General features: G+C 42.2%; 1 protein-coding gene and 1 long non-coding RNA gene across 2 annotated transcripts in view; both read right to left on the reverse strand.

The window, feature by feature from the left end:
* Positions 1 to 18,389, reverse strand: part of LOC109043565 (uncharacterized) — a 433,004-nt gene extending 414,615 nt beyond the window's left edge. The window contains exon 1 of the mRNA XM_072296982.1: positions 18,258 to 18,389. The gene's annotated coding sequence lies outside the window, so the exon portion shown is untranslated. The remainder of the gene's footprint in view (positions 1 to 18,257) is intronic.
* Positions 18,390 to 18,486: 97 nt separating this feature from the next.
* LOC109043570 (uncharacterized) overlaps positions 18,487 to 22,117 on the reverse strand; it is a 151,086-nt gene continuing 147,455 nt past the window's right edge. The window contains exon 4 of the long non-coding RNA XR_011899273.1: positions 18,487 to 18,548. This is a non-coding gene — a long non-coding RNA (uncharacterized lncRNA). The remainder of the gene's footprint in view (positions 18,549 to 22,117) is intronic.

Consider the following 22,117-nt stretch of genomic DNA (forward strand, 5'->3'; position numbering starts at 1 on the left):
AATATTGGCACGAATAAGAGATTTTTATGAGCATGTTAATATATGATTTTGCAGCTTAGACAACGCACTTACAGAGTATAATGTCGGTTTTTGAAAAAAAAAATCTTGTTATTGACTTATAGGCGATGACCACTTTAGCACCAAAAGTAGCTATTTTCTTCGATGCCCGACAAGGGTCTGTTTAAAAATCATTGAGTGAGGAATAAATAAAATTGATGCTACAACTTGATAGTCTGTAGCATAAGCTACAAAATCATCCAGATACTTTTACTTTCTGGGTTGGAAAAAAATTTGTCCACCTCCTGAATTTTTTCCGCCCACCCGCCAGTGTGCGCCGCGTCCGGATTTCACTAGAATTTCGCGAGGATAATCTTTTCCGAGGAGTTGACCAGGAGCCTTTGGGCAAAAGCAATCCGTCTATACCTCCGTGGAGGCGGTTTAGATTAAATTGAAAAAGTTTGAGCAGTCTTTGAATCCGCCTATGGATTGAATTCATGGGTTGGCTGCCTTTTTGAGACCTTAAAGGTCCATGACTAGAGACAAGAGACCCTTCGCTAATATCTTGGCAATGGTGGAAGCTTTTACTTTCGAGACTTCATCATTCTAATGTTGAACTACCTACATGGTTGATTGTTAAGAACGTGTTGGCAATTTCGTTTAGCAAACAAGCCGAAGTTTGAGGAACTTGTTTGGCTCATGACGTCACCCAAAGCTCATGCACCATTCACCATGTAGTAGGTCAACAGTCGAAAAAAGAGTGGTGGTTGCTGCTCCCTTATAATCGTCCATACGGAATTGTTGAGTCCTCGAAAGTAAAAGCTTCCACCTGTCGCCAAGAGGCCAATGGAGGGTCTCTCGCCTCTGTCTAAAACCCGTTGAAATCTAACCTCTATTGTTTTTTCATTTTATTTTTGCAGTTTATTCCGCTTCTATTCCAGTTTATGAATCTTCTACAGCCGCACCTATAGACAAGAGTTAAACGTAGAGATTATTATTTTTTTCATTTTTATTGTCAGTGGACATCAGGGGAATTTCGGCACATCTATGATCCGGCTTTCAAATTTTCAGGGATTAAGGCCGAGTAGAATCTGTTTCTGTAGATTCCCTCGTCAGTTCCGTTAAAATTTGTCGCCACCACCGGGATTCGAACCCGAGACCTATTATTGGTCTAGAGTCAGACGCGCTTACCGCTAGGCCAACCTGTGGCCGGATTAACCCCTAAAATAACAGACACGTCCAGACTCTCCCTCTTCCCACGAGGTTTCTTTTTTAATCTATGGTTACATCCATTCTCATTGCTGTCACTGTTGTTAATCACAATATGTCCAACGATTATTTTAAAACTAATTTAAATCCGGGAAAAACAGTCTTGCCAACCGGCGATAATCACCACCGGCGACAACACTGGCTGCGGCTCCCGGCGACGGACAGGCGCGGCTTCAAATCCTGCTCTGCTCTTCATCTTGCGTTCTCTTGACGCGGGCAGGCGTGTCAGCAAGAACCCCGCAAGTCGCGCCAAGACCCCGGCGTCGGTCCGCGGTTTTCGCTCGGCATGGCGCGGCCCTCTCCATCATTTCCCTTTCATTCCGATTGTCTATTATGCTAATGGCGAGAACATTTCGGCCGCGGCCCTCGCGAGGATATTTTCTTTTTCCTAACGCCCCCGCCGCCGCCTGACCCGCGAGTTTCACCTTGATTTCTTATCGCAGTGAAAGTTTTCGCACTCTAAGCTCCTCGGCATCGATTAATTAATTGGAGGATGAAACAATGTTCCGAGCAGGGCTCCTGTCATGTCTCGCGTGTGTACACACGAAACAAGGTTTCCGCGCTTCAATTAGCGGCCCTTGCTTTGTCGTCGGCGCCTCTTGTCCGCGTTTGAAACTTTCAAAAGTTCTTTGACGGACATTTTTGCAATGGGCTTTTTAACTTAGTGGGAATTGCAAATTTCACTGGAAAAAAGTAGCTTGGATCGAGAGTATGGACTCTTAAAAACCTTGACAAGACAAAATACTCATGATTCAATCGGATTTTAGCTTGGATCAAAAGGAAATCCGCTTGAACTAAAAGGTTTGACTCTCGATTTAAGCCAAAATTCGACTGAACGAAGAGCATTTTTCTTGTCAAGGTTTTAAGAGTCTGGACCCTAGATCCAAGCGACCTTTTTTCCAGCGTTGCCTGCCGGACTGAAAGTGAAATTCCGCGAGAATTGTGGTAACATTATTCCCCATAAAATCAACTCCTGCCGGACCACGTTTACTAAAGCAAAGTTTACTCAATACCGCAAAAATAAATCGGTCATGACATTATAGACGTATTTAGTGTGACGTCACATCTCGATTTAATTTCAATATCTCGAAAGTCGAAATGTGCCCCAACAAACGAACGCAACGTTCGTCCAAAGACTAAGTACTAAGTCACGAGCTTATTATATTATCAATTCGTGTGTATGTGGTCTCAAACGTTTTGGAAAATAACTAGCTTTCATAATTTTACGGTCTCATGGATTCATGTTTCAGTTTTGGGCTAGTTTTAGCATTCTTTCATTAATTGTTCATTTTGGAGGTTATGTTTGTTTGTTGGGGCACTATTCGACTTTCGAGATATCGAACCAACAATATCGCTCCGTGACATCACCACTAAATGAGTCTATACCAAAATAAAATTTCTCTAAAAGAGGTATTATTTGTCAGTTTTCAACTTTCAAATGATACTAAAACTGCTTAAAATTCAATGTAGGAGGAGCTACTTGTTTGCGAATTTTTGGGGGAGACCCCCCTTATTCTGAGAGACGGAGAACCCCCAAACCCCCCCCCCCCTCCAGCTCCTTCTGGATCCGCCAATGACTTCCAGAGAGATCCGCAACGCAGAACACACTTCATTAGGTATCAATCATCGAGGTGATGGTGTCTGCATGCCAACATTGGGTAATAGTGCCGAAATCCAAACGACTCCGCAGTTGCCGCCGAAAATTTACGACTCATCCTCATCCTTTGCCTCGCGATCGGTTCCCCCCGACACGCGGGGCGCCGCGATTGCTCCGCCGGTAATCGCGATCTTGATTTCGAATTTCGACACTTCGGCATTGAGCCTGTGTCGACATTTTCACCGGATTGTGACCCGAATTGGTGTTGCGTTTGTTGCTCGTTGATCTACGCGTGGGTGTCGGTCGACAAGGCTCCTTATCATTAAACTTTACGGAGTTAGATATTGACTCTGTGCAGAAAGAAACGTAGCCGTTATAAAGTGTTTACATGAGAGGTAGAACACAAAGCAACGTAAAAGAATGGTTTGCATTTCTTTGGGTTGCAGTGACCAATCTTCGGACAACCTCGTCAAAAATTAGGAGCGAGCCCGCCAGCGGGCTAATTGTTGAAAATGATAGACAAAGCCATAGACAAAAAAGACAAAAGGGGTATGGAGGGATCCTATTGGTGGAAGCGAATAGTAGCAATGGACAGAGAAGGCAGATATTAGACTTACTAGTATAGCGGCAACCCAAGGGAGACGGGAGACCCAATTGTTAGTCTATCATTTCCTCCCTTGGTCTATGAGAACCACTCGTGTCAACCAATAGGATCGCTTCATCCTCTTAATGAATTCTTTGTCAATATCAATTTCAAAATTAAACCGCAGGGTCTAACCTGGATCGCACGAATGATATCCCCATTCGCTGGCCAGTCGTTAGTTGCATGACTCTAAGTGACACCGAGAGAAATAAAAGTACAGTGTGACACACACACATACACACACAAAAAAGCTCAACAGGACACTTTCGTCATCCCCAGATGTATCAGAATAACCTGTAGTGTCGGTCGATTCAACCGAAAATTTAGTCGATCAACCAAGTCTGTCTGGTTGATCTCACTAAAATAAAAGTGACTCAAAGAAACAGAAATTTTAAACGGTGTAGGAAGCACCTCTGAAGCGTCCTCTGGGATAATATTTTGTTCGAGTTTTGTTGCGGCCCAAAAATGCGCTTTTTCGATACAAAGTAATGCAGGAATATATGGATTACATTCTGCAATAAGAAGCCACTGTCTCTGGCTCCTCCATGAAAGTACCTCCCTGCATAGGGAAACTAATGGCGTTATGTTGTTCCTAAAATGAGCCATAACTAGTGGTTCCTTACTGCAAAATGCGGTCCATACAAATTACACCAGAAGAATGGAATTCCTTGCTCCACTCAGTTTAGAATTAGCTGGCGTGCACTGAATCTTTTGAATGAGTTCTTTTGCAATTGAAATATTGAATAGTAGTTCCTTTTTCTTCGATTAGAAATTACTTTTCTCACTGGATGGATGTCCGTCAATCCTAGGGCTCCTTCACTCCGAACTTCTAGGAGGGAGTAGACCCTCCTCCTCCATCATTACCCTTGCTTTGATCTGGTGGGGGAGGGGGAGGGGGGGGGGGTCAGACAATATCCCCCGACGATGCGACGCTTGGCCTGCATTATTGCGAACAGTTATCGGCTCGGTGAGGATTGCGAAATGGCCCGAGAAGACAAAATTGCCATTATTCTTCGTCAGTGTGAAGAAGGAGGAACATTCAATTGGTCATTTGGTCAAACCACGATTTTCGAAAGCACGCTTTTGCCGTTCACGATCCGTCCGTTACTTCGCAGCCTTGCAAAGGTCCGAGCAACGATCCGTTGAAATCACACTCTATGGGAAGGAACAGAGAGACCATCGAGGAGAATGTTTATTTCTATCTTGTGCAAAATTCATTAAGCAATATCGCGATTACTGAAGTGTTAAAAATCTGCCGAAACCATCCTAGGCCGAAATTTATAATATTTAGATTAGAAACACTCAAACAAGTTGGTTTAAGACAAAGTGGCCAGTGGGATTTTACGGTAAAAATTTAGTTTTTTAATAATTAAAGAGCTCTGAAGGGAAAGAAATTAAATTAATGGAGAGAAAAGCGCTGACTTTTCACTATGACTCTAAGGTTGCGCAGTGTCCAAGAGGATGAATTTTCGTTAAATTTGAATTAAACAGAAAACGTTAATCAAACGTTTACAAAGTATACCGTTGATTCCTCAACAGCTGAATATGGGAAAACTGCACCAGCCAGGTGAATCTTAGGAACGTTGAATATTCTCTCCACTCTTTGATATTGATTGAAAAGTACTTTGTTTATTGAATATGGCTAGCAACTTTCTATTTCATCATTTCTCATGACTTAATTTCAAAAATATCCTTGCGTCATAAATCAAATAGACTTGTAGTGGAATTTAAGGTATCTATATTTTCAGTGGAACAACGGAAAAATAGAGGATCAATGTGGAATTTTTTGACCTCAGGGAGATCACAGAAAAAAGTGAAGACCCTCACAAAAATGTTTCAACACCATAATTTATCCCCAGATAGTATCCAATTTTCACCTTAATGTTAGAAAAATTGCGTTCATTCCTTTACTTTTGGCAAAAAATACTTTCGATTGGTTGCATTCAATCGATCCCGAAGTGAAATTGTAACTCTATTTGGACGCATTTTGAAGGCTTCCATGATGAAAATTTTAGAAGATAGTAGCGGAATGAACACGGTTTTGTCATTTGAACTATATATTAAAAGTGATATCATCCTCGACAAAGGTTTTTTCCCACCATTCAGAATAACTGGGAGGGGGGTAGCTGATACTATTTCTAATTCTTCCCCCTAGACTCTTTCTTCGTGCGCCCGCCATGGACACAGTGGCGTGGCGTGAATGATCGATTATCAATAATAATTCTCCATTTGAAACTATGGTAAAGAATCAATTATTAAGGTGTTCGTTGCGAACACCCTGTTTATCGATCCTTTTCTATAGGTTTGAATGACAGATCTATCGATAAATCGCAAAGCACGCCACGCCACTGCATGGACGGTAGTATAAACATACACGAGTCATCTATTCTGACTTCAAAAGAAAAATACGGTTTTTTTCTCCTCCGTTTAACGACCGTACCTGTCGTGCTAAAGAAGAAAGCTGTATGAGCCTTCAAGCGTTGCCAAATTTCCTTTGATATAACACAAATTTCCTAGTAAACTTATGATAATTTTCCTTCAAAATTATTTAGTCAATTTTGATTGCAATTTCACCTAAATTTCCTGAAAATGTCAAGGAAAAATATTCACATTTTTCCTTAAAAATAAAACATTTTATCGGAGAAAATTCGACAACGTCCGAATGTTCATACGGCATTTTTCCTTAGCACGGCAGCGTAGGTCTTGTATGTATATACATGATTTTCGCAACGTAAATCAACGGGAGAAGGGACGTGCAAGTCCCACTCCGCAGAACGAATTTGAATATTGGAGCGGATTCAGGAATGATTTTTTTACGAGCTGGGAAACAGATGACCGACCGCCGCCGCCGCACGGTGGATCGGGTCGATGGGATAGGTTGGACAAAATTTGGAAACTTCAAATGCAATAACTCCATTTGTACACAATTTTGAAGTTCCAAAAGTGGCTCCATTGGTTTCCTTGTTAAATTTTCTTCTAAAAGCACCCCTTAAAATTTAAAATGTGACAAAATGTACATAAAAATTTGCAGTTTAATCCAAAAATTAAGGTCCGACCTCTCTAATTAACTCGATCCACTGTGCGTTGCTGCTTGTGAGACCCACACGAAGGAGAAAAGGCCTAGAGAAAACTTTTTCTATGCTTCTCAGGAAACATAGAGGGTGGTCCCGAGTTCCTCTCTCGGCCATTTACACGTGGCTTCTTTGAAGAGAGGCACAACCGCCGAAAGTCAAATTTCGAGAAAACATGAAAAAACGAAACCTTGGAAGGATAATATTTATACCAATTAAAGTTTACCAGGAAATTCGTGTTTTATCAAAGGAAATTTGGCGATGCCTGAACACTGGACACTTTACACTGGAAAAAAAAAAAAAAAAAAAAAAAAAAAAAAAAAAAAAAAAAAAAACACATTGGATCTAGAGCCCAGACTCTTGAAAACATTGACAAGAAAAATCACTCTTGATTCAATCACATTAAAGCTTAAATCAAAAGGAAATTCGCTCAAATTAAGAGGCTTGGTTCTTGATTTAAGCTTAAATCCGATTGAATCAAGAGTCTTTTTCTTTTCGATGTTTTTGAGAGTTGGACTCTAGATCCAATGTGTTCTTTTTTTTCAATGATCATTTCAACAATCAGCCCGCTGAACCTCGTAAATTTTTATTTGGGCAGTAAAAAGTCATTAAACGAGGGCAGCGGCAACGCGACGTGGCAACGGAGGATTGCGGGCCCTGTCGCCGGATCACACTAAAAATTAGCGATTCTCTTCACATTGATCAATACAAAACTAGTAAATTTTACCGGACGATGCGGCAACCTTTTTGGCGGGCAGTTTAACGTCCGATAATCCGCGGATTGCGCGTGGCCAGCCATTCACGCGCCGCCGCGGCCGCGCGGTCGGGTCCGGGGTCGCGCGGGGGCACCTGTAATTAACCGCGCCGTTTTGCCCTCCGCGTCCGGCGACAATTAATTAGAAACGAAAATCCCCCCCCTCCCCGTCCTCCGAGTCCACTCCTGGACCCGGGATCACCGGCCACATCCACCGTTCGGCGTAATCGCTGCTTCGACTTGGACATCCATCCCGCCGTGCTCAGGAAGAACGCCGTACGAGCCTCCAGACGTTGTCATATCTCCTTCGATAAATATTGAATTTACCAGGAAAATCCTCAACATTGGAGATGTTGCATGTGTGAGTAGTAGCAAAATTTGGCTCGCGAAGCGAGCCAACATTCACTCGCGGAGCGAGTGACTGGGGGTCCAGGGGGCGAAGCCACCGGCTAGCGGCGCAAGCGAGCGTAGCGAGCTGAAGCAGCTAGTCAATATCTTAATGCTCCTAACGTCATAACTATGCAAAATAGAAAACAGAATACGTCAGATTTCAGTATAATTAAACGGAAATGCTGAGACGAAAAAAGTAACTGTTTTAATAGCTTCAGATAAATATAATACGTATTCCTCGATCGCTACTTCAGAGACACTGAAAGTCTTCTCATCTGTATGTTGCACTTGTCAGATGCATAAGCTCCTTCTTTTGGCATTAGCCTTATATGTAGTCATATGCCGTGAATGGATGTGTTGCATGTGTAAGGAATTTGCGATTTGACTGTTGATTCTTTTGTAAAAGTTCGCGAGAAACACGATGGTGCCACTGGTTTTCTCTGAAATCAACTCCCAAGCTCAAAAAAAGCTCTCAAGTTGAGGCCAAAATGGAGGGGATATCCCACCCTACCCTGAGAGTCCACGTCTACATCAAGACAAACTCTCTATGCAAAGATAGGGAGCAAATACATTGACAGGGCTGCCACTTCATTTGGGGACTCCAAAACTGAAAACACGGCAACCCCGTTAATGTATTTGCTCCCTATCTTAGCATGGAGAGTTTGTCTAAATGTAGAAGTGGACTCTCAGGATAGCGTGGGATATCCCCTCCATTTTGGCCTCACTTCGAGAGCTTTGGAGTTGATTTCAGAGAATACCAGTGGCACCATCATGTTTCTCGCGAACTCTTACATAAGAATCGATAGTCTAATCGCAAATTCCTCACACATGCAACATCTCCATTAGAGTCCCTTTTTACAGAGGGTAGAGACAACGCAGCTTATGGATGTCACAAACGGAAATAAAGATTAAACGAATCGTTTTTCGTAATCTTTGATCAACCCACTCCCGAATTCCTCTCTCCGATCCCTCTCTCATTCCATTTGTTCCTTGCTGTACCCCCCATCCCCGATCCATTAAAATTAATAATATTTGCAATTTCTGAAAATGTAATCTTTATTCCCGTTCGTGACACGGTGAAGGCCTAAAATGAGGGAACTAATCAGAAATGGATTCGCGTTTTCTTTAATCTCAGTATAAAGGGACTCAAGGAAAAATCAGTGTAACTTTCCTAAATAATACATGTTTTTACGCAGAAATTTGGCAACTCCCGAATGTTCATACGGCGTTCTCCCTTGACACGGCAGGGCAGTATCGTCCGTCGTTCGACACCGCCGCGGAAGTTAATTCTCCAAATCCAGGGGCGTGGCGGGTTTTGCGATCTATCGAATGATCTGCCATTTTGACGTATGAAAAGGAACGATAAAAAGGGTGTTCACAACGGACACCTTAGTAATCTATTTTTCACCATAGCTTCAAATGGAGAAATATCGATAATCGATCATTCATGCCTCGCCACTGTCCGAAGCGTCATCTGCATCGTGTCGGCTGCCAGGGCCCCGCACTTGAGGCAGGATGACGACTTTTGAAATTCTAGACTGAAAAATTTCCAGAATCTGCAATAGAAATTCCAAATTTTTCTGGGTTCGAACTAGTACTTTCCTAACGCATTTGGATATTTTTACATGATAAATTCAAAGGAAACAGTAAGCCGGCAAACATGAAGATCCTGAATGGTTGGAATTTCAGACCTTCCAAGGTTTCCAATAAAATAAAATAAAAATTAAATAAATAAAAAAAGAAAGTAGTAGTAATAAGATAAGTTTATTTTAAAGCGGTGCTTTAGCATCAGAAAGAAAGAAAGAAATCCAGATAATTCCCAAAATTTTGAAGATTTTTCAATGTTAAATTTCTCGGCCCTTTTTTGTATTAATACAATTTTTCAACTTGAGATGAACTTTCTCCACTAAATTCAGTCTAAATATCACCATCACATAGATATTTTATATTTAAGGAATAATTCGTCTTCTGAGAAGTACATTATACGTATTCGACTTCCATATTTTTTTTCGGATTCGTCTAGAATTAGAAGGAACCAATATTGATCTGGTATAAGAGCATCATTTTACTCGATTTCCTTCGGCGATATTCAGAATTCCCCCTCCATCTCCCCATCCCCCTCTCCCTCCACCGCTCTCCCGGACATGAGGGATGGGAGGCTTTCGGTCTTCACGACTTATGACCAAAGCGTGAACAGGAAGACCTGGATATGATGGCTCCTTCCGCCAAACCCCTCTTCATCTCCCGCCCTCAAGCTGCACAGATTCATCCACCGGTTGAACCTAACCTATTACTCGACTGGCTCACGTTTTGCTGCTTGGCTCGGTTGTAACTGTAGATTGTGCCGCGCTTGTAGTATGCAATGAAACTGGACCGAATTCCAAGGTGTTTGATGGGATACAAACTTGGAGCAAGCAAATTGAGCCAAACTCGACGAAATAAAAGGGCATAAAAAAGTATTCAAAGGCACAAAAAGCATTCGCAAGGGGGTGAGGTTGCAACAATTTCTCGCATTTCTCTTCTTTTCATTTACTAAAAAAAAAAATCACATTGGATCTGGAGTCCAGACTCTTGAAAACATTGACAAGAAAAAATACTCTTGATTCAGTCGGATTTTTGCTTGAATCAAAACGAAATCCGCTTAAATTAAGAGGCTTGGTTCTTGATTTAAGCTAGATTCTGATAGAATCAAGAGTACTTTTTCTTGTCGATGTTTTTAAGAGTCTAGACTCGAGATCCAAAGTGTCTTTTTTTTCCAGTGTACAGCATGCATGGTGCAGCATTAACCCCTCTCGTCTGTGGTGCAGTTAGCTCATTTTATCCATTTACCACCAGAGGAAACCTTTTGTTTGACTCAATACTTATTTGAGTTAGACTAGATGTTCCTATATTTTAGGGTACAGACGATCTACGTACAGTACTCTATAGACCCTTCGACTCCCTCGATTAAACACCCCCCCCCCCCCTTTGAAGCTTTCCAGCTCTAACACCAGCGCCCACCTTAGGCGGAGATGAAGGTCACAACAGAAAAGGACAGCGTTTATTCGAATCGTTACATGTTAAAACCTAACCCCTCTTTTCGTTGAGCCACAAAGCCAATAAGAATGGTCCTATTCTGCGGCTCATCAGATAATGGACATACTTGATCTTAACCTGGATCCGATAATCGGGGCTGGCATTTGAGCTCCCAGTCCCGGTCACGTTTCGAGCGATACCTCGTATTTTTCTTTCTTCTCCGGGTCCGCGTGAAGTGCACACACTGTGTCATTCTTTTTGAGTGATTAATGAAAGGTTACTTACATTGTGCGTAACGTTATCGAATTGGCACACTGAATGGTGCTCGCCAGGGTGGCAACATCGCAGGCATTTACGGTGCTGTTATCATGGCAAATTCGGAGAATTCGTGGAAGTTTGGCAAGGCTGGCACTAAGCAGCGACCCGTGAGTGCAGGCCGGGCCAGGCGCAACAAGTAGCATTTTGAGTGCTTGCGGCCTCTTATTACGGCCGCGGCCTTACGTGGCTTTGCGGCCAAATCGTTGCCAAATTGAACTCGATCAAGTCAAAATTTCACGCAAGTTCAAAAATGCTGCTCGAAATGGTGCTCAAATGGGGGTAAAATGCTCTTGGGATGGCAAAACTTTATAAAATAACCATAAATGCCGTAAAATGAATGACAATGTTGACCTCAAGATAAGGCATTAAATAAAGCACGGTACCACCTACGCTCTCTTCAAAATTTTTCGAGGAAATCGAATAACACAACGGGAAGGCTGGAAATGGATTCCTAAACAAGATACGAGCGTTTACAATTTACAAATAGAAATGACGTCATTTGTTTGATTTAACATCCATTTGATCTGCATTCAAAATGCTTGTTAACATCTCGTTCAGAAGTAGATTTTATGAACTTCCCGTTGTGTGATTCTTTTTTTTACGTAATATTTTGAAGAGAAAACATGAGCTGTGTTTATGTGGTTTAGACTTTGTCCAGTGAGCCGTTTTCAAAAATTGCGTAAATACAATCAACTTCGATGTTCAAGGGGTTCAATTCCCTACTCGCCTACTCCAAATGACGCCCCTGCTACCTATTAAAATCTTTCCTGTAGAAAAAAGGTGATCGAAATTGTCGGGCTTAAGCGCAAGAGGTCGATATAAGAGTTTTGGAGGAAGATAAGTGGTGCGTTTTTGAATCACACTAAACATTTAACTTCATATTATGTATTGTTATTTTGTAAAGAGGTGGATCCTCTCACAATCCGTATTAACCGCATTATACCTTGGCGCCGAAAGAGACTTGAACGCTTGGGTAGAAAAAACAGCCATTCCTGCTCGTGAAGAGAATGATATTAGTATACAGTTTTTTCCAAGTTGTATACCATAAGGGCCGTTCAAACAATAGGCAATTAAGTTCTCAATATTTAATCCCTTCACTCTCGGATACAGTGGGTTTCGTAAGTTACTTCTGACTACCTTAACTGCGAAAATATCATTAATATTAGTTATGACCCTTATCAATGAAGAGTTCGCATGTAACACCACACGTACGGTAGTTTTAAATATAATTATTCTACTATCATTCGGATAACCTACTTGCTGAAACTTCCCGTCTTAATATTCCAATCTAAAGTAAACTCGTAAACCGCGTGGAATGGCCGAAAAACAATCGGATGCTTGAACATCATTCCAAACAGTAAAAACCAAGACAATGCAAGTTAAAAAGAAGATAATGCGAGATAAGACAGTCCGGAATATCCTCAAAGCTCCGTTCCGGACTGGGTAACAACTCCTATTAATAAACTCATCATGTAGAGTACGGCCGTCTCGCCATATGAATGTTCAGGGGTAGCCAAATTTCATTTTTTATGTTACGAAATTACCGGAAAATTTGAGAATGTTCGTCTTCCAGTTTTTCACCGAATTACAATATTAATATAATCCAAAGTGCCAACACATTTCAAGGGACAACATTTGTAACTTCTCTACAAAATGAATGGTTTTTTTTTTTTAGGAAATCGGCAACATTGGAATGTACATACGGTGTTCTTCCCGAGGACGGAAGTGTAAGCGGTGGCATCCAAGCTCACACATCCCACTCGGACACGGTGCGCTGCACTTGCGGTTCAATCAAGACAAGTGCGGACTGGAAAGGAACTCAAAACGACGGGGGACGGAGAGAGGGGCCCGGGGGGGGGGGGGCAGGGTCAGTGGTCACCGGCTCCTGCCCCACGTTCTGACAATGCGGCAAACTAAAACAATAATAACTTGAATGTAATTATGAGAGTTAATCACACGAGCAGCGCCGCGCCGGCCGCGACTGGATTCGCGCACCATTCCGCAGCGCCGTCCTCAGGGAAAACGCCGTATGTGTCTTTGAATGTTGCCAAATTGCCTCGGGTGGCGTGTGTAGTGAGAAGTGTGGTAATTTGAAACCTGGTGTGTACAACAAAGTATTCCTGAGATCGCTTGTAGTATTCTTTCTTGTAAAGGTAAACATACCTTAGTTCCTTATGCACTGGAAAAAAACACATTGGATCTAGAGTCCAGACTCTTAAAAACATCGACAAGAAAACAGACTCTTGATTCGATCAGATTTAAGCTTAAATCAAGAACCAAGCCTCTTAATTTGAGCGGATTTCCTTTTGATTTAAGCTTAAATCTGATTGAATCAAAAGTCCTTTTTCTTGTCGATGTTTTCAAGAGTCCGGACTCTAGATACAAAGTGTTTTTTTATCCAGTGTGCTTTCAGGTATTCTGTGAATTTCCACCAGCATTTGTTATACTTTTCTTCCAAAAATATTAAAAGATAGTCGAAGATTTTGAAACTTTCCAATATGGGAATATGTGCATTTATTTTACTCCAGCCACTACCTTAGCAACACCTGATGGCAATCGCCAAGTTTTGAAGTTCCTCTCCTCATTTTTGATCGTTAATGGGAAAGGAGCAGACAATGAATTCGTCGCCTCCCGGTCGAAGGAACGTAACTCAATTTCGAGGTTACAAACTTGATCCAAACGATTCAATTTTATTTCTACGAAGATAAACCACACCACTAGAAACCTATTTTTCGAACATCAAAGAACCACCAAAGACTGAAGTTGTAGTTTCCATGTAATTTTTTTTTTTTAAAGGTCCCCGTTTCCTCTGGACGGTCACTTTTGAAGAACAGTCTTCACATGTTTTCTTCAACTTTTCGGACACTTTAGATTTAAATGCAAATGAAATTGTCGGAAACTCTTACAGACAACATTTTGCATGTTTATCAGCGAGACAGTGTTTTATGAGAAGAAATTAGGCAAATCCGATTGAGGATACGACGTTTTTTCTCAGCAAAGCAGCATTCACCGCCGCTTTAGTCGCTCGCCGCGCCGGTCACCGCTTGTAGCAACCACCTCTCGATTACTTCCTCCAAGTTTACTTGCTGAACGACTAGTTGCTAAAATTGAGTCTATGATGATTCGACTATCCACATCATTGGTGGATCCAGGGGAGAGGGGAGGGGGGATTGCACCGTACAGAACGTGCACCCCCTTCCCTGTTCGCTCGAAAAAGAAGAGAAAAAAAGAAAGATGGAACGGCGGAAAGAATAGGGGAGGACGTTTATGTTTGGTAATTGTTCGTGACGAAATTAACGTAAACTGTGTATTAGATGCATCAAAATTTCGACAAGTTTCCGGGGACACCCCCCCCCCCCCCGTTTGTAGTGTCTAGATCCACATATGATCAGCATTACGCAGTGGTGCCATTTCCCGGAATTAATTCCGAAATTTGGAACTTTTTAAACAATCTTAACTTTTCCCGGAATCTTCTGATTACCCAGAATTTTCAGCTATTTTCGGAAATTCATCGAAATTTGCGGTTTTATGCCAGTTTGACCATTCATTTGATCAAATTTAGGGACTTTTAGATCAAATTTGACGATCTTCGCAACTAAATCTGGACGCATTTCGGAATTTTTGAAAAAATTGGAATTTTCCTCGGAACTTTGACTAAAGAATATGTTTCCGGAAATCGGAATTACTTCGGAATCTTTTGATAAAATAAATTGGCAGCACTGACATTATATATACGTTAGAGATAGACTTTGACAAAGACAGCTTTCTTGTATTATTATTACATTAATGGAACTCTCAAGAATTTTTAGGTTAGAGGAAATGGAACTTTATGGAATGGTACATCATAGATGTTAGTAAGGTGTAGGTGTAGCTTGTTCCGGGAAATCTCTTGTCCATCCGATGGTCAGTGGTCGTGTTCTGTCCGACCACAGACCGGACGCTAAACGATTTCCGCCGGTGCCATATAAAGTCACCCCTGGGTTGTCAGACTTAACAACCTTACGATCAAAGCTCCGGGAAAAAAGATGAATAATCCAATCATCTTGCAACCATGGTCCGACTCGATTTCCTCCGCGGTTACCATGGCGAAGCATGATTACACTGACGAATGAAAATTTTCCTCATGAGAGGGCAGTAAATCCATGAAAGACTATTAACTTGCGGGAAAATCTGAGAAAAATGTTAAATATAGGCCTGTTCACGGGATAGAAGGTCTTACAAAACATCTATGAAAGACTATTAACTTGCGGAAAAATCTGAGAAAAATGTTAAATATAGGCCTGTTCACGGGATGGAAGGTCTCACAAAGCGTTCACAGGAGCAAAATTTTCAGTAATTTTTGAAGAGGCGGGTGGTAGGTCGGAAAATCAGATTCAGCGATTTCAACAGGGACCGCTCTGTAGAGTCCCGAAGAGTTCACTTTGTTTTTATTCCAGTACAGGAAGCAAACTTTCACTGTGATCCGATGATTTTCTGCTCTCTTCAAGGCAGATCTAGGGAAGACAGTCTCTCTGGAAAGTCAAGTTTCGGGAACGGATTATTTCCATCAGGGACCATTCCTAGGAACTTTCCTGGTGAATTTTATGAGAGTGTCTATACCTAATAAAAATTGGCTATAGGATTTCTTATAGCCTTTAGTAGCCGATAACGATGAAGCTATGGCCAGGCGAAAAACTATATATCCCAGCGACACGGACTAAAGCGCGGCTGCGTAATTTTTCATCGCTTCGTATAGCCCGGCTGTATCATTTTCTTCGCTTTCTGAAGCCAGCTATATGATTTTCTATCGCTTTCTATAGCCACCTATGAGAATTCTTACGGTATTTTGAAACGCAGTTCCTTATGCAAATTTTTCCGGGGATTACAGTGCATATGTGCGCGGTGGGTGTGTTTTTCCAGTCGAAATCTCGAAAAAAAAAAAGATTTAGGTCAGGAATTCCTAGCCCGCGCTCTAGAGCTGGAATTTTCCCACTTAAATCCCTGGTACAGATTAAAATGTATTCTCCTTGATCGTAAAACATTCAATTACTCGGTCACCATTTTGGATTGCCAATCTAAGCGTTTTTCTCCATTATCATTGCTAAACTACATTCGTATTTTCTTCTGAATTTCTAACCATTAGGAAGCATCCACGCATTGATTTCTAAGTATAAGATAGGTTTTTGAAGATTACGAGGGCATATATTTCCAGTGGGGCAAACTTTGTTAATCATGGACAGATGCTGAACTTTTTCTATTTATAACTGCGCGTTTTCAGTTTGCATTCCTGGAAAATATTTTTGACGACGATGTAAATGCAACATCAGGCCCTAATATGAAGATAAAATTCGCTTGAATGAGTTCAACACCAAGAAAATTTCGCTGAAATCTTGAAACAACATGACTGGTCTCTCCAGTTTACCACCGGCATGTTCCCTAATTTTTAGCCCGAGGATCTAATGTCTGAATTTTTGCCATACTGACAGCAATGTTCATCTCTGCGTGTTCTTTGACCATTGACCATCCGACCATTAAAAGTGTTCTCCCGCAAAAAAAAGAACATATCTCCTTACGGTTGCCAAGTGAATGCTCTAAATTCCCAATTTTCACGATTCACGACCGACAATGAGTTGGCAGTATGTTTTGAGAAATCTGAAACTGCAGCTCCGCACACCTGGTCACTGCGCTCGAATGATTTTTTCAGCTCCACAGTGCTACGGAAAAATATCGTAAAAACATTCGAGCGTTGCCAAATATATCATCCTAAAACACTAATTTTCCGAGTGACTTGAGAATAGTTTTCTTGGCAAATATTATATGTAATATAATTTTTGTTGTATGCGATGTTAGCCGTGATTCGATCTAGTGTAAATAAAAATTTCACGAGTATCACTTCTAATTTTTCTTAAAAATCGTTATTTTTCCATAAGGGGAATTTCGGCAACAGTTGAGTGCCCATAAGGCGTTTTCCCCTGAAGGAATAGAGTTATTTTGCGATCCCTCTCAACCGTATTCCCTGTTTTTCTTCCGAGGTGGTGTTTTTTTTTCAAGATTTATGAAGTGCGTTGAGTTTATCTTGCGCACTGAAACGGAACAACTGCAAAGTTCGCGGGAGATACTTTTAAGCACAGCTCTTCGACACAGTTTCAACCGTGCAGCGGGTCGATTGTTGAATCGTAATCGAATGACCTTGATCGATATATTGCATTGTGAAGATAGGGATTTATCGATCGAGATCATTCGATAACGATTCAACAATCGACCTGCTGGTCGGGTTTCAGCCTGGTTTGCTGTTAGAAAAGAAGAGGAAAAGCACCATTGGACTGATTGTTGAAATTGATGGACAAAGCTATAGACAAAGGACACAAAAGGGATATGGAGGGACCCTATTGGTGGAGGTGGGTGATTGCAATGGACAAAGGAGGTAGGTAATAGACTAACTAACAGCAATCCATCAGAGACCCCATAGTTAGTCCGGTATTTCCTTCCTTAGTCTATAAGAACCCCCCATTTCAACCAATAGGATCACTCTATACTCTCTATGTCTTTTTTGTGTATCAATTTCAACAATCAGCCCGCAGAGAAGAGATATGGTAGACATGAAGAAGAGAGATGAGGGAAATTACAAGAGAACACCCGTCGTACGAGAAATAATCGAAAAAATGTATGTAACATTTTTGACCATGACTTTACAGCCACCTTTCATACATCTACTCTTCAGACTACTGATCTACATTTTTGAACCTGCATACTGCATGTTCTCTTCGACGTTATAGCAATGTTACCTTGTTACACTGGCGATCCTAGAAAATTGGCGACACAGCTAATGCTCCATTTAAATCCATTAGCCCTGGATAGACGATCAAATTCCGAACCAATTCCGATCAAAGTAGACATGCTGATGACTGATGGTCACCATCTACCATCAAATTTTGACGGGCCGCACTATTTTGTTCAAAGTAAAATCAGAATGGAGTGCCACCATTCATCATTTCCTGCCTCAGGAAACATTTCTGCCAAGGTTTCATTTTAAAATTAAGCAAATCAATGAGTTTAAGACTGATGACTCCCGACACTTTGATGGCAATTGGTTCGGGAATTTGATCGTCTATCGAGACCTATAGACGGCAGGATGGACCAAGCCAACGAACACCGATGGACGGTGATCGGTGGTCGATGATTGGTGAGTGACGGTAGGAAAGTGATGAGTGTGGTGGTGCTTACCTGGACTTTCTGCTGCCCTTGTGCTCGGCGCTCTTGTGTCCGTTGAAGGAATGCCGCCTGATGTCCTTCTCCTTGCTCTTCCTGGAGGCCTTCAGGCCTTTGCCCTCGCTCCGGTAGACCACGCTCCCTCGGTCCAGCCCCCCTCCCCCTCCGCCGCGGCCCCCTTCGTGCCCCTCGAGCACTTGCACTTGCTTCGCGCTCTTGCCCGCCCCCTCCCCGCCGCCTCCTCCACCCCCACCGCGGAGGTCGCGGAGCCACCGCCCGATCGTCGACCCCGAACTCTCCTCGCTCCTGCAACAGAGAAACAAAGGGAATCACTCTATGCATCGTCCGGCTCAAATCAAACTTGCCCCCTCCCTTCCCCCTCCCGAATTGAACCGATTAGTCTCCAAATAACGTAAGCGCCAAAATTGCGAATGTGAGAAAAACAAGAAACACCGTTTTATTCGCTTTGTTAACAATCTCCGAATTCCAAAAAATGTATGTTCTTTTAAGGGGCTATTTTGGAATTAGGCATGATTGAATAGACACGGAGAAAAAAACTTCGTGCATGTGACCCGAAGTTGAGGTCATATGGATCTCTGAGGTTATCTGATCACACATCCGAAAACTTGATGTCGAGCTGCCGAAGTTCGGGTCCGACATCAAGGCACTTCGGTACGTACCGGAGTACTTCAGACGTGTGACCCGAACTCTTCGGTACATATCGAAGTACTTCAGATGTGTGACCCGAACTTCTGCAGCTGGACCTCAAGTTTTTTGATACGTGATCCGAAAACTTCAGAGATCCATGACCTCAACTTCGGGTCTCATGCACGAAGTTTTTTTCTCCGTGTACCAGCGAAAACAAAGAGAAAGCAACCCATCTACCACCGAAATACAGAATGACGCTTACGTGTTTTTAGAATATAGTCGGTTCAATGGAGAATTTGCACACACAAATATTGCTTCATCTGAGAGTGTCTAATGAGCTGAGTTCGTAGTATTTTTCATATTATTTTTTCTGACGTGGGAAATTGGAGAAAAATACGATATAAAAGTGAGAAAATGAGCCGCCTTATGATGTCATCTGGCAGTATTTTTCATTTAAGCATATGTATTTTCGCAGATCAGGTTATTTTGTCATATTTTCTCCAATAATTGTTCAATTTAGAAACAAAAGACACAGTCGTGCCATCAGGAGTAAATAAAAAATAAATTGGAAAAAATGTGTATCCGTCCGTCAGGCGTCCCCCAAATCTGTGTACAGCCATACATTTTATTTATCCTTCTTCTCCAACATAAGACTTGGCTCCTTCGTATTCAACTCGGTCCAGTTGGGCCTCCTTCGGGACCAAAGCAGTTCCAAATCTCGACAGCCTGATCAGCAAAGAACGTCTATGATGTGATTGAAAGTTCTGTTTCTAGCGGTCATCAAAGTCGCCGGCGTTGCTATCGCTGTCGATCGCGTTCGTGGAGCGCGGTCGCTCGCCACGGCCGCCGCACAGTGGATCGAGTCAATGAGAGAAATCGGACATGAAATTTTTGACTAAAACCGCAGATTTTTATATTTATTTCGCCACATTTTAAACTTAAAGGGGTGTTCCTGGAAGAAAATTTCACGAGGACACCGATGAAACCACTTTCAGAACTTCAAAGTTTTGTATAAATGGAGTTACAAGCGTTTAAAGTTTCCAAACTTTGTCCGACCTCTCCTATTGAGTCCATCCACTGTGCGCCGCACGGAGGCGCGAGGCGTGATCTCGCGTGATAGCATCGCTTGCGGCTCCCGTGCTCTGGGCCTAAACGCAACGTCGATGCCGACGCCGGAAAATCAGGCATTCGTGCGCTACTGAATTTCAGAGTCATCCAAGATGACGTCCGTTGCGTGCGTGCTATCCGGTCAAGGTAGGGCAAATCCTCAGATGAGACTCCTGGACTTTTTTATTCAGGTAACAATGTATGATCGGTCCGGGAGGCTAGTGAGCCCCCTGAACTGTGGCCCTAAGGGGTACCTCAGACACAATTTAGGGACCACAATGGACCACTGAACAAGGTACGAATTTCAGCATTCTGATTCATAATTCTTAACTGAAATTTTTCGTAGAACACTATGCGCACAACAAAAATCACCGATATCAACTCCTCACGAAAATATTTGATGATTCTTGATGCGTGAATTCAAACCGCCCGCTCATGAAAACTCAATGCTCTACGTGATTCACATCGCGCGCTAAACGTTATCACGACAGTCTCTGCGATATAAAAATCTGGCAACCTCGATCTTGACGCTTTGGCTCAGCTGTAGCAAATTGCTGATAGTTTGAACAACACATGGTGGGAAATGAACATTGCTCGATTGAGAAGCTTGCTGAAACCACTGTAGTGCGCGATTTGACTCACGTAGAGCTTTGAGTTTCTTATGAGCGGGCATTTCAAATTCCTCATAACCAATGTATAATAAAAACGTTAGTATCTTTGTTAAGAGTTAAATTTAGTAATTTTCCTTGTGTGAATCGTGTTTTACGTGAAATTCTGGTTAAGAAACATGTATCAGAATGCTTGAATTCGTGCCTTGTCTAGTGGTCCATTGGCATATTTTAGGAAATACCAAGGCCTCCTATGGATCTTTATCACACCAGGAGGAGCCCGAGGGCAAATCCTGAGACGAGACTCTACTTTTTTTCGGGTAACAGTGTATGATTGGTCCGGGGGGCTAGTGAGCCCCCTGAACTGTGGCCAAAAGGGGCACCTTGCACCTCAGAGGCATTTTAGGGGCCACAATCGGCATATTTTAGGGAATATCAGGGCCTCCTCTGGATCTCTATCATACCAGGAGGAGCCCGAGGGCAAATCCTGAAACGGGACTCGACTTTCTTTCAAGTAACAATAATGTATGATTAGTCCGCGGGCTAGTGACTAGTGAGCCCCTGAACTGTGGCCCAAAGGGACACCTTAGACACATTTTGGGGGACAGAATCGGCACATTTCAGAAAATATCAGGGCCTCCTCTGAATCTCTGTCATATCTGGAGGGGCTCAAGTGTTCTTTACATTTAGATTGCTCGCTCCCAAAATGATTTGGAACCGGTCCATTCCTATACGGTTGGACTGCATTTTGGCATTTAGCACTAAAATTTTTGGCTCATGCATAAAAACACCTACAGGCCAGGTCTGTTGAATCCAGAGTCCGGACTTTTGAAAAATTGTCAAGAAAAAGTGATCTTGATTCAACCGCATTGATGCTTCAATTAAAAATAAATTTTCTTAAATTTGGAAGCTTGGCTGTTGATTCAACAGGGTGTCTAGTATTTTTTAATTTTGAAAAATCCTGGTATTTTCCTGATTTTTCTCGACTCCTGGCACGGTAGGGAAATAGCAGGAAGACTTTCTCCGCTGAGGAGATTTGCGTAAGAAAAATTCCAGATAACGTAAACGATAAACGTCCGATTCTCCGATTCTCCTGATATTTTCCTGATCTGTTCCTGATCGGCCAAAATTCCTGATATTTTCCGATTTTTCCTGATGCTAGACACCCTGTTCAAGGTAAAACTCAATTGAATCAAGAGTTTTCTTTCTCGTCTTTAGCAGGAGAAATCCAGTAGTTGTGTGAAGTCGTTACTTCGTTTGCTTACTTACGGCCATCAGCCAAGATCATTCAATAAAATGGTACTCGATGGACTACATCTCGCAGTAAGGAGTTACTATTTCTGGACCATCCATGAAATCCTTTTTATCCACTCAGGAGCTAATGACATGTCTGCTGTTCCAAAATTGTGCCAGTAACACAGGTTTCCCATTGCAAAATGAGGTCCGCATGGCTTTGCTCTGTCTAAATACCTACTTTATCTCTTAGCACAGCAAAACACGAGGCTGAGTGAG

Source organism: Bemisia tabaci, chromosome 2, assembly GCF_918797505.1.
Source record: "Bemisia tabaci chromosome 2, PGI_BMITA_v3".
NCBI classification, from domain to species: Eukaryota; Metazoa; Arthropoda; class Insecta; order Hemiptera; family Aleyrodidae; genus Bemisia; species Bemisia tabaci.